The sequence below is a fragment of the Trachypithecus francoisi genome, unplaced genomic scaffold (genome assembly GCF_009764315.1).
Source record: "Trachypithecus francoisi isolate TF-2019V2 unplaced genomic scaffold, Tfra_2.0 Lachesis_group5, whole genome shotgun sequence".
Lineage (NCBI taxonomy): Eukaryota > Metazoa > Chordata > Mammalia > Primates > Cercopithecidae > Trachypithecus > Trachypithecus francoisi.
Window position 1 is genome coordinate 23758181 of NW_022681470.1, and position 11087 is coordinate 23769267.

The 11087-nt window shown below is 39.6% G+C and overlaps 1 non-coding gene across 1 annotated transcript; it reads left to right on the top strand.

The window, feature by feature from the left end:
• Nucleotides 1–2358: 2358 nt before the first annotated feature.
• Nucleotides 2359–2459, top strand: LOC117077101. Its single transcript, XR_004434683.1, has one exon. It is a non-coding gene; the product is annotated as a small nucleolar RNA U13 (small nucleolar RNA).
• The last annotated feature ends 8628 nt before the right edge of the window (nt 2460–11087 follow it).

Sequence of the window (11087 nt, forward strand, 5' to 3'; positions counted from 1 at the left end):
TTGGTTTTGCTTTTTGTTTTACACTTTGATAGTTTGGATTAAGATGCAAATAAGTATCATATATTCTAATTTATTGATATGTCTTTTTTATTCTGTAGGTTCCCCCTTTATTTTCTGCAAGCTTAAAACTTTTTGTGATAAAACAAGCTCTGTAGTTTTCCATAGTTATACTGTAGTTTCCCATAGTCTGGATTTTGCTGACTGCATGGCTGCACTAATAGATCACTTAACATGTTTTCCTCTGGCCTTTATCACTTATGAACTGGCAATTACATCTACATACTTGGTCACATTTTTCCCCCACCTCAGGCCTTCACAGGTGGTGTTTGTACTTCTAATAGGAGGGACAGTCTCTGTTGTTTTCTTTTTTGGGGGTGATGATCATTGCCCAAATCCACTACTTCAGTAGGTTTTGAAACATAATGATACTATAATTCTATCCCATTCTTTTTCTTTTTCTTTTCAGTGGAAATACTTTTGCAACGAGAAGCCCCTCTACCTCCACACCATATCAAATATCTGCTTTTTCTAATCATTTAAGAAAACGAGAACAAATATTTTATTTACCCGTTTTTAAATTAATAATGTGGGTTATTCCTAGCATCTTCCAAAGGAGACCAATGAGTTGTTGTGGTCATTTTAGTATCATTATAAAAATGGATATGTGATTTTTAAAGTTTTTACTGTAATAATTATCTTTATTATCATTGCTCAAGTTATCCTGTCTTTTGGCCAGTGGAAACTTATTTAGATTGACGTCTGAGTCCTAGTGATACAATTCTAATACTCTTTGATAACTTCCTTATTCTCTGATACTTTTCCTTTTTAATAGCCATTCTAACTGGGGTACAATGATAACTCATTGTGGTTTTGATCTATACTTCTCTGATTGTTAGTGATGCTGGACATTTTCTTCATGTACCTGTTGGCTATTTGTATGTTTTCTTTTGAGAAATGTCTACTCACATCCTTTGCTCACAAATAACTTAATGAAGTTATTTGTTTTTTTCCTGTTGAGTTGTTTGAGTTGAATGTATTGTAGGCTTACCTTGTACATTTCCTTCCTTAGACCTGGATTCAGCCATTTCTCCAAAAAGACCTATTTTTGTTTGTCAGCAATGGTATTTACCACCATCTGTGTACTAGTGGTGCCTTGCTGTCAGTTTGCAGCAAAGGATTAACTCAGCAAGCATGGGTTGCCCAAACCCTGTACATTCCAAAGAAAGTTTGGCCCTTGACCGACTCCTGGGAGATAACTTCGAAGGCCTTGGGATATCTTTCCTGATAAGAATGTCTGTTTCTATAGGACCTTGGGCCATGCCAGGCAGTCTATGCTATTAATGTGATTTTTGATAGATGCCTTGGGCCATGCAGTATCTGTTGACCTTTGGAAATTCATGCCCACATTACTAGCCCCAGATTTAAAAGAAAAAAAAAAGTCTTCTGTAGTTGGCACTACCTTGCATGTGCTGCTACACATCATTGCTGGGAAAATTAAGGCTGTCCATATGACTCCACTGGGATGGGAAAAATTGAAGCTTGTATCTTGTCTTTCTTGCAATCTACCCTATGTGCCTTTTTCCATTGCTGACTTTAATTTGTATCTTTTCATTGTAATGGACTGTAACCATGAGTACAACAGATTTGCTGAGTTCTGCCAGTTTTTCTAGAGAATCACTGAACCTGAGTTTGGTCTTGGGGATCCCTGACTACAGTCAGAAACTCTGTCTGCGTTTCTTCAGTAGGCAGAACTAGAAAATATGTTTTTAAGATCAAACATGTCATGATTTCATACAGATATTCCAAATGAAATACAGGTCTACAGGTTCTGACTTAAACTCACCAATCTGTATCTCCTTTCAACCACACCAAAAATATATAGTTCTCAATGAAACCAAATAATCACTTTTCTTTAACCTATAACACGGCAGTCTCAAAATAGCAATACCAACTCTACCACCAACAATATGACTACTGAGAACAGTTCAAGGTTTTGTTTTTGTGTTTGTTGTCTTTTTGTCCTTAGGCTTGATCTCAATGGTAATATATGGCCAAATTGCTGTTTTAAAGTCATTTGAAGGCTGGGCATGGTGGCTTATTCCTGTAATCCAAGTACTTCAGGAGGCCAAGGCAGGAAGATCATTTGAGACCAGGAGTTCGAGACCAGCCTGGGCAATATAGTGAGACATTGTGTCTACAAAAAGTTAAAAATTTAGCTGAGCGTGGTGGCACGTACCTGTGGTTTAAGCTATATGGAAGGCCGAGGTGGAACGATTGCTTGAGCCCAGAAGGGGGAGGGGAGTCTGCAGTGAGCCAAGATCAGAGACACAGTCTCAAAAAAAAAAAAATCATTTGAGGCTGCTTTTGTAGCTTAAGTGTGATGATTGAGTTTGCATGTGCATGTGTGAGATGTGCCCCCTTTAACCTTGTTACAGCAAGGCCACATTACCCATCTGACATGAAAAAATATAAAATAAAATAAAGTCATTTGAGATCATTTCTCTTTGTTTCATAATGGTGTTTACTGGCTACACAAATATAATCACTTATTTTATTTTTGCTTTGGGGAATTATGTTTTTATTTAATTTTGTTTTATAATTTTAAAAATTTATGTTTCTAAAGACAAATATTTGGAATATTCAAAGATAAAATATATTCCTCCGTCTCCTCTTCTATACAGCTATTTAAAAATATTTTTTATTCCCTTATTGGTTTTTATAATGTAAGCAAATGCATACTTACAGAGATAGGTAGATAGGTTCTACTCTTTCTTTCATATGTAAATGGTAGCTTACTACACATATTTTTCTTCACTTTGCTTTTTTCATTTAACAATATACCCTAGAGATCACTTACTGTATAGAGATAATCCCCATTTTACACTGCAGTGTATCATTATGTGCCTGAAGCAGTTTATTTAACTATTGTGCTATCGATTCTGATTGTCGCCAGTCTTTTGTTATTACAAATAATGCTGTAACAGTACCTTATACGTACACCTTGTCATATTTTTGCTATTGTGGCTTTGGGATAGTGTTCTAAAATCTAGATTTTTAAAAGATAAATTTCAGTATGATTGCTGAGTCAAATGGTAGATGCACATATAATTTTGCTAAATTTCCCCCATTCCCCTCCATCATCATGATGCCATTTTTTATTCCTACCAGCAATGTACAAGAGTGTTTGTGTCACCCTAGCCTCACCAATAAAGTATGTGGTCCAAAGTTTGGATTTTTGCCAATCTTACTGGTGGGAAACGGTATCTTAGTGTAGCTTCAATTTACACTTGTAAGTGAAAGATGGTGAGCATCTTTTCCCAGGGTTAAGTGTAATTCTCACTTCTTTTCCTGTGCATTGTCTGTGCATATCTCTGATGAGGCTTTTCCTCATGTTTCAAGTTATTATACTTTTGTGAACTAACACAGCCTTAAATTCTAGCAAGATCTGAATTGCCAAAGAGACCTCAGGTTCTATGGAAACTCAATTGGAGGGTGGGTATGGGGACCATGGAGTATCACAGACATGTACTTAGCACATGGATAAAAACACAAAGATTTTCAAATATTAATTACAGTTTTGAAATTTAAGAAATATTGGATTTCTTGGATATTTAAATTTATTTTATTAATTCATTAATTCAAGTAATATTTGTTGAACACACGCTATGTCCAAGCACTGTTTTAGGCACTGGAGATACAAGAGTGAACATATTTTCCTTCCTCAGAAAGTAATGGAAAAAGAAATGACATTATTCTCCTGATTCAGGCTGAAAGATCATCTCTAAAAGAATAGACTATTCTTTCATATGATTTTCCCCATATTCCCATTTGCCATATTCATAAATTGCAGGTCAACCCCAGTGATAAGTCAAAAGCAGAGGTGAAAATGCTGGTTTCTTCCATACAGATGACTGTTGGTGCTAGAAGAGGATCTTGAACCTCTTCCTGACTCATTCTCTTATCAATAAGAGGGAAAAAACTCCAGAGACCTTGCCACTGTTCAAAGTCACACAAAGCCAGAGCACCTGGTTTTCAGGTCTTCCTCGATTATTTCCATGGCATCAAACTGATAGAGAAGTTAAGGGAGCAGAAATAACGTAAATGCAACCCTGCCCTTTGGTCCTGTCCGGTCTGGAGAACAACCCTTATTAACGGGACCTTGGGCGATATTTGATAGTGGCATTGTTTCTCTGCTCTGCTTAACTGTTCCCCGGCCAAGCCACAGAGCTCTCCTCTGTCATGGAGCAGGTTCAAAGGAACTGCAGGATGTTTTTAGTTTCATAAAAAAAGACAATGAAAGCCAGTTAGAGAAAAATCGGAACAAGAAGATGAAAGTAACATGTTGGGAGAGGAGGAAGGCTGCCCTGAGCTGATAAACCATATAGATTGTTCCTGAAGGGAGAGACTAAGGCTTATGGTATGAAGAATTGTACTTAAGCAACTAACATCTTTATTTAAGGGTTCTCAATCTCTTTCTGGGGGAAAAAAAAAGTCTGTAAGACAGTCCAGAACTAAAATAGTTAGACCTGAGTTTGGGCTCTATCTTTGTCACTAACCAGCTGCGTGATCCTTGACAAGTCACTTTAATATCCTGAGCCTTGGTTTCCTCATCTGTAAACTGAGATGAATAATGCCTGGCTGATAATGTGGCTGTGAAGATTAAAAGGGGTCATAACTTTGTATATGCTTTATAAAATTCAATTCTTCTTTCATTTCCTCAGCTGATTGTTCATGTTCCTCTAATACACTGTCCCCACCCTAGACAACCTCTAGAGGTATATGCACACCACAAGATACTGAGACAGGGAGACTGACTAGTTGTGAGGCTGATGTGCCTAGAAAGCTGCTCACTAAGTATTCCCGCAGGGTGTTTGAAGCCTCTTCCTGGATGCCTGGTGAGACGAAACGCTTTGAATCCACCTTGCAAAGCTCCTCCTCCAAGACATCTGCAGCCTGTGCTCTGTCGAGCGATATGAAATAATTGCCCATTGGCACAATAAGCCCATCTCCTCTCCGGGCAGCACAAAAGAAAGCTCAAAAGCATCTCCGGTTTTGATTGCCAAGTGGGGGAGGCAGTGAAAGTAGACTAAATTATGCGTCCAGGTGCCTCTCTACAGAAATCCACTTCCGCCTCGCTGCTGCTCTGAAGGCGCGCAGTGGGTGTTGACGTCACCTTCGGCCACAGGAGCTTGAAGAGGCTGGGCCCTGGCTCCCTGGGGGGTCCGCTGGTGGATCAGGGCGTGCTCTGAGACTGAAAGTGCTGGAAGGCTCGCTTACTTTCGCCATAGACCACACTGACAGGGGTCTGCCAAGGCTGCTGGGAATGTGGGAAGTGAACTTTAGGTGGAAACAGAAAAGCTTCTCTCTCCGTGGGTAGACTTTTTTTTTTTTTTTTAGTTCAGGAGAGGAAAAAAAAAAAAACCATAGAAGCCTGCCAAGCCAAATAAACTATGCTCAATTAAGTCTTTCAACTGTGCAGTTCCTCTTGTTGATTTTATGAGGAAAAGGGCAGAATAGAAACATGATGGGCTTGTTTAAAATACTTTAAAAGGGAAGAACCTATATTCTCCTGCTTCCCAGCCCGTCCTCTCTCGGGCTTTCTTCCAGCCTTGCTGCAGGCCTTTCACTGTCATCTCCTCCATCTGTTATAAAGCTGTCCTCGGAACCCGTCCTCGGCTGCTTTCTCACCGCACACCCTCACCCAGGGCATGTCCTCCATGTCATGCCCCTCATCCAGGCCTGTGACTCCCGAGGAGCTGAATCAGCCAAAACTCTCCCCTCCCCAACCTCCAACTCCAGGCGCTTATACCTCACTCCCCACAGCTGTTTTTATTATTCGTATTCACTGCTACTCAATCCCGTCTTGTTTTCAAGAGGACTTAAGGTGGATTCCACAAATACATAAAAGATGAGAACTAAATAAAGGCAAAGTCGCTGTGAAGATAAAATGAGGGCAAAAAAGGAGAGAGAGATGAAATCATGGACAAAGTTAGTTCACCAACTCCATTTGGAAAAATTCTAAACAGTTCCTTGACATATATAAGTTTGACTCTGAACTTCCTAGCAATCATTGCAATAAGGAAAGCACAAGTTGTATATAATTCATGGTGTCCTTAACACAATGTGTCTATAGCAGACTTGCTTATGAGTAGCAAAAACTTAACACCTAATGGGAATAGAAAAAAAAAAAAAAGAGGCCGGGTGCGGTGGCTCATGCCTGTAATCCCAGCACTTTGCGAGGCCAAGGCAGGCAGATCACCTGAGGTCAGGAGTTCGAGACCAGGCTGGCCAACATGGCGAACCCTCATCTCTACTGAAAATACAAAAATTAGCTGGGCATGGTGGCAGAGGCCTGTAATCCCAGCTACTTGGGAGGCTGAGGCAGGAGAATCACTTGAACCCAGGAGGCGGAGGTTTCAGTGAGCCAAGATCGTGAAAAAAAAAACAAACAAAAAACTGAGCAGCAAAAATCTTCCTAGTAAGCAGACCTGAGAGGAAATTATCTGGTGGATTTTCATCAACAAGTAATCTACAATGTAGTGAGCAGTGTCAACAAAACTCTAACGATAAATACAAAAATGAGAGACCTAATATTGCTTCTAACAATTTCCTACAATGATGCCCAGTGGAATAACGCTAAAGTAGTTATGTAAAAGAACTTCAGAGGACTCAAGGTGATTCCAACCGAAGATGCAGATCCGATGGCTTGGCTTGAGACAGGGACAAAGTAAAGAATATTCTATACTTTGTACAACTCTCTGTAAGTATTATTTCTTTTATTGGAAGTTTTGAAATGTATCCATCAGCAGTAAGTCCAAACTTACAATCTCTTGAAATTTCTGGGGTGCAAATATTCTTAGGATTTAAGTGCAAATATTCTTAAATTTAAGCCAGCCAAGAAGGGTGGAGTGGGGTTAGAGTGACATCCTTTTATGAAGGTTGAAATGCTTAATTTAGACACTTACCCATGAAGAGGCCACTTCCCTGGTTTTGCATAAAGCTGGCTTGAAGGGCTACCAATGGGCAGAAAACAAGGTTTGCTCCAAACCAGGAATATATAAGCAGATGAGGCTAGGTCTCTATGCCTCAGAACAATGCTGCAACAGAAAGGAGAATGGTGAGGAGGAAGACTCATAGAAGAGATGCTAATGGGATAATATCTTCAAAACTGGCCACTAGTTGACTTGAAAAGAAAGTGGCGTCTAGGAGGACTCTCAGGTTGGGAAAAACTTTCATTCAGGGGCTCTTTTATGTTCATTGTATTGCTCTGAGCAAATCATTCCCTGTCCAATTACTGCTGGTAAAGAGAAGAGGGGCTGCTGCAGCCCAGCTCTACAGGAATCAGCTGCAAGCTTCAAAGAGGGTGCCTCGCCAGAGAAGATAACAAGAGAGGAACTCCTTCCAGCCCACACTTGAGGCCGAGTGACTGCAATCAGAAGCTAAGGCTTCTGAAGAGGGACAGTGCCTGAAACTGAGGTATAAACAGGCTCCCAGGGTCAGGGTCTCCCTGAGGTGGGGAAGCCTGGAGGCTGTCCACTCTGAGGGCCTGGCAAGTCCTTGTGGTCCCTACACCTCATCCCCTTTGTCACCTGCTTGTAGTTCAGCTATAATGGATAGGTCCACACATGATGCCTCTGCACCTACTCAAGTGCATGCTACACTCTCCTTTATTCCCTCAGGAGATTTTTACCAACCTATGGGAAGGGCAGCTGGGAAGTGTGGGGGAGGTGAAAGCCCCAGAAACATCCCTTAGCCAGTAGACACCTATGGGATGGAAGCGGTAGATAAATGCCCCAGCTGCTCCTCCCTTCAGTGCTACAATCCTGAGGCACATTCTACAATTTCTCAGAGGGCCCCTAGTAAAATGAGCCCTAGTTGCCCAGGAAGCAGAAGTGACGGAACAAGGAAAGTGGGATAGAAAATAAGTCAACAAAATCTGTGTTATGGAGTGGGCTATTGCTATGGGATCATCTCCTGAGTAAGACAGGCATCGTGATCTGAGGCTCTGCTTTCACAGAAACCTAAACTAAGCCAGCCTCTATCCCAGAATTAGTGAGCTAGAAGATTGGGTCAGGGAACACTCCCCAAAAGGCATTAGGAAGGAATACAGTAATGGAAAATACAAAAGAAGAGTTAAGAGATCTGGCTGCTAGAAGTAGATGTGTCACTATTCAAATAATAAAAAGGAGGAGTTCCAGGAGCGGACAAGAAAATTTTTGTAATATTTCAAGTTAGTTTGTCTCTATTGAATTTTATTGAGTAGGTATCAATTGCCTTCTCCCAATTTCTTATCTTCAATTTCTCCTGTCTTAAAGCTAAGGAAGTAGAAGGGAGACAAGTTCAGTGGGTCAGGCATGTTGCCCTTGAGTCATTTCCCTTGGCATCTGGTGATCAAAGCCACTTAGACCTCAGTTTGAGTTGGTCACCTCTCTGCTCTACAGCTAAGACACAATGGCTGTTGACCTCCATATACCTCAACTCATTGGCTTATCTTCCCAGACACTTGAACAGCAGCTTCTAATCATCGTGGGGAATGACTTTCCAAGACAGTAAGGTTGAAAATCTGGATGGGCACTCTCCTCATAAAGGGAAGAGGAGCAACTGTGGAGCTGTGTTTTTCCTGGCAAGGCAGAGGGGACAATCTTGGCTGTCTAGGATCAGGAGGACCTTTAGGCCCTGCCATACCAATCAGGGTCAGAAACACCAAAATGAGTCTAGAAATTACAGCCTTCACTTTGGTGGCTCCTTAGACTAGCCCAACATCACTTTCCTCTATCCTTCTTTCTCTTTGTCCCAATACATGATTGTTCCTCTGCAACTCTGGGTGAATTTCCCATCCCATAAAAATGGCAATGACTTTAGGAGTAATACTGAGATCTAAGTGGAGGATTTTCCCATAATTTTTCTTTTTTTCTTTCTTTATTTTTTGTTGGGCAAGACAGGGAGGGCAGGTTTTGCTGAGAGAGATCAGGGACCTGTTTTCACAGGCTTTCTATATGAGCTACAGCAGCTACCTTTCAGCCAGACAGATCTTCTCTAGCCTCTCTGTGGAACCTGTGTGAGATTAATATATCAAGTCGCATTTTCCTGAGAGAAAAACTAAAGCATAACTAATAATTTGTTAAAGTGTATACTCTCTACATATATATGTCAGAGATACTTTGAAATGTATTATTACTAATCCAATATAAAATTTAATTGGAATGTTTTAAAATATTTTATTAACTCAAAATAGGGAGAGAAAAGGGAATTGTAACTGCAAAAACTCAAAACAAAACATAGAACAACAAATGGAAAAATAGTTGACTTTTAAAAACCTTATCAATAATTAAGAATAAATGACTTAAATCCTTCAATTTAAAAGGCAGAGATTGTCAGAATGGATTTTTAACACAAAGATCCACTTTAAATATCATAACAGAGATAGGTTGAATATAAAATAATGAAAAAAGTACCATAAAGACAATAGGCATAAAAACGTCGTCACATTAATTTACCAGAGATCAATAGGATTATTTCTCCATTGACAAAAGCCAATTCAGTAGGAAGACATGGCTATTTTAAATGTGTGTGCCCAATAACAGAGCTTCAAAATAAATTCATCAAAACTGATAGAAATTTAAAAACCAATATCATTTATAATAGTATCAAAAATATAAAACTTTTAAATTTAACAAAATATTTGCAAAACCTTTACAGCGAAAGCTAAAAATTACATCTGAGAGAAATGAAAGAGACCTAATTAATAGAAAAGATATGTCATTTTCATAAATTTGAATACTCAATATTGTCAGTTTTCCCCAACTTGATCTATTGATTGAATGCAATCCCAATCAAAATCGTAAGCATGTATTTTATAAATGTAAAAGCTGATTCTTAAATTTATGTGGAAAAGTGAAGGATCTAGGCTCGTCAAAACAATCTTAAATAATCAAGAGGACTCTACAATGAAAAATGAAAAATGCACTTATCAAGACAGTGCAGTATTGGCAAAAAGATAGACAAGCGGATCAATGGATAGTTTTTTAACTGTGGTGAGTAGGTCTCTGTAGAAATGAGTGCCCACATTAAGGCTGACTGACTGTGATACTTAGTTCTAACAGATTTAGCACCAAGATTTAACATCACTTGTATTTTCACAAGGGTTGTTAATGTTTTGAAAGTGATCTGGTTACAAAGGCCCATTGGTTTTCAAAGTTCCATTGGTTTTATGTGGTCTTCCTCTAATCCTAACTTTCCTGTATGTCCTATGAGTTTTAGCATGTGATTTTGAAGAATGCAAGTTTTTCAGAAATGCATATATATTGTTATGCCTGAGATGCCTGTATTATAAGGAACAACTGCCATATACAAATTTTACAAATTTAAAACAAAAAAACCTTAACTGTCTCCACTCCCACATGTCCCCCATTCCATCATCCTGTTCATACACTGGATCAAGAGAAAATGTTTTCAAGTAGAAAGAGCAAGGTCTTCAGAATTAGACAGAATTGAGTCTGATCTTCACTCCATTACCTACTAGTAATACTGCCTCCAATGAGTTTCTGCTTCTGAGCCTCAGTTTCCTCATCTGTAAAATGGAGAGGGTATGTGGAACTTAGGAAGAGGCAACTGTGACAGAAGCCAATAGCCAGTTTTTTTCTTCCTGAGCACATATAATAAGGTCACAAGTTTGCATTTCCTTGCCTTCCCTGCACAATGTGGGGCCTTGTGACTAGTGCTGGCCAATGGCATGTGGGCACAATCAGGGTGGTCACTTCTGGATCAAGTCTGAGGAAGCATTTGCACCTTTGCTGTGCTCTCCTTCCTCTCTGCTGGCTGACTGCAGACAATTTCCAGGCCCTTGAGGATAGAAGACCCACTAATGTAAACAGTTGGAGATAAACAGAAGACTGGGCCCCTGAGTCTGTCTCAAAAGCTGTTACCTGTGTGAGAAAGAAACTTCTATTGTATTTGAGCCATTATAGCTTTTTAGTCCACTTTTATAGCAGTTTAGCTCATCTTACTTGAAACAAAAAATTTACTCAACAACATGGAAATCAGGGAAATTAAGATTGCCTTTAGAGATAAATTTTAAAATCCTAGAT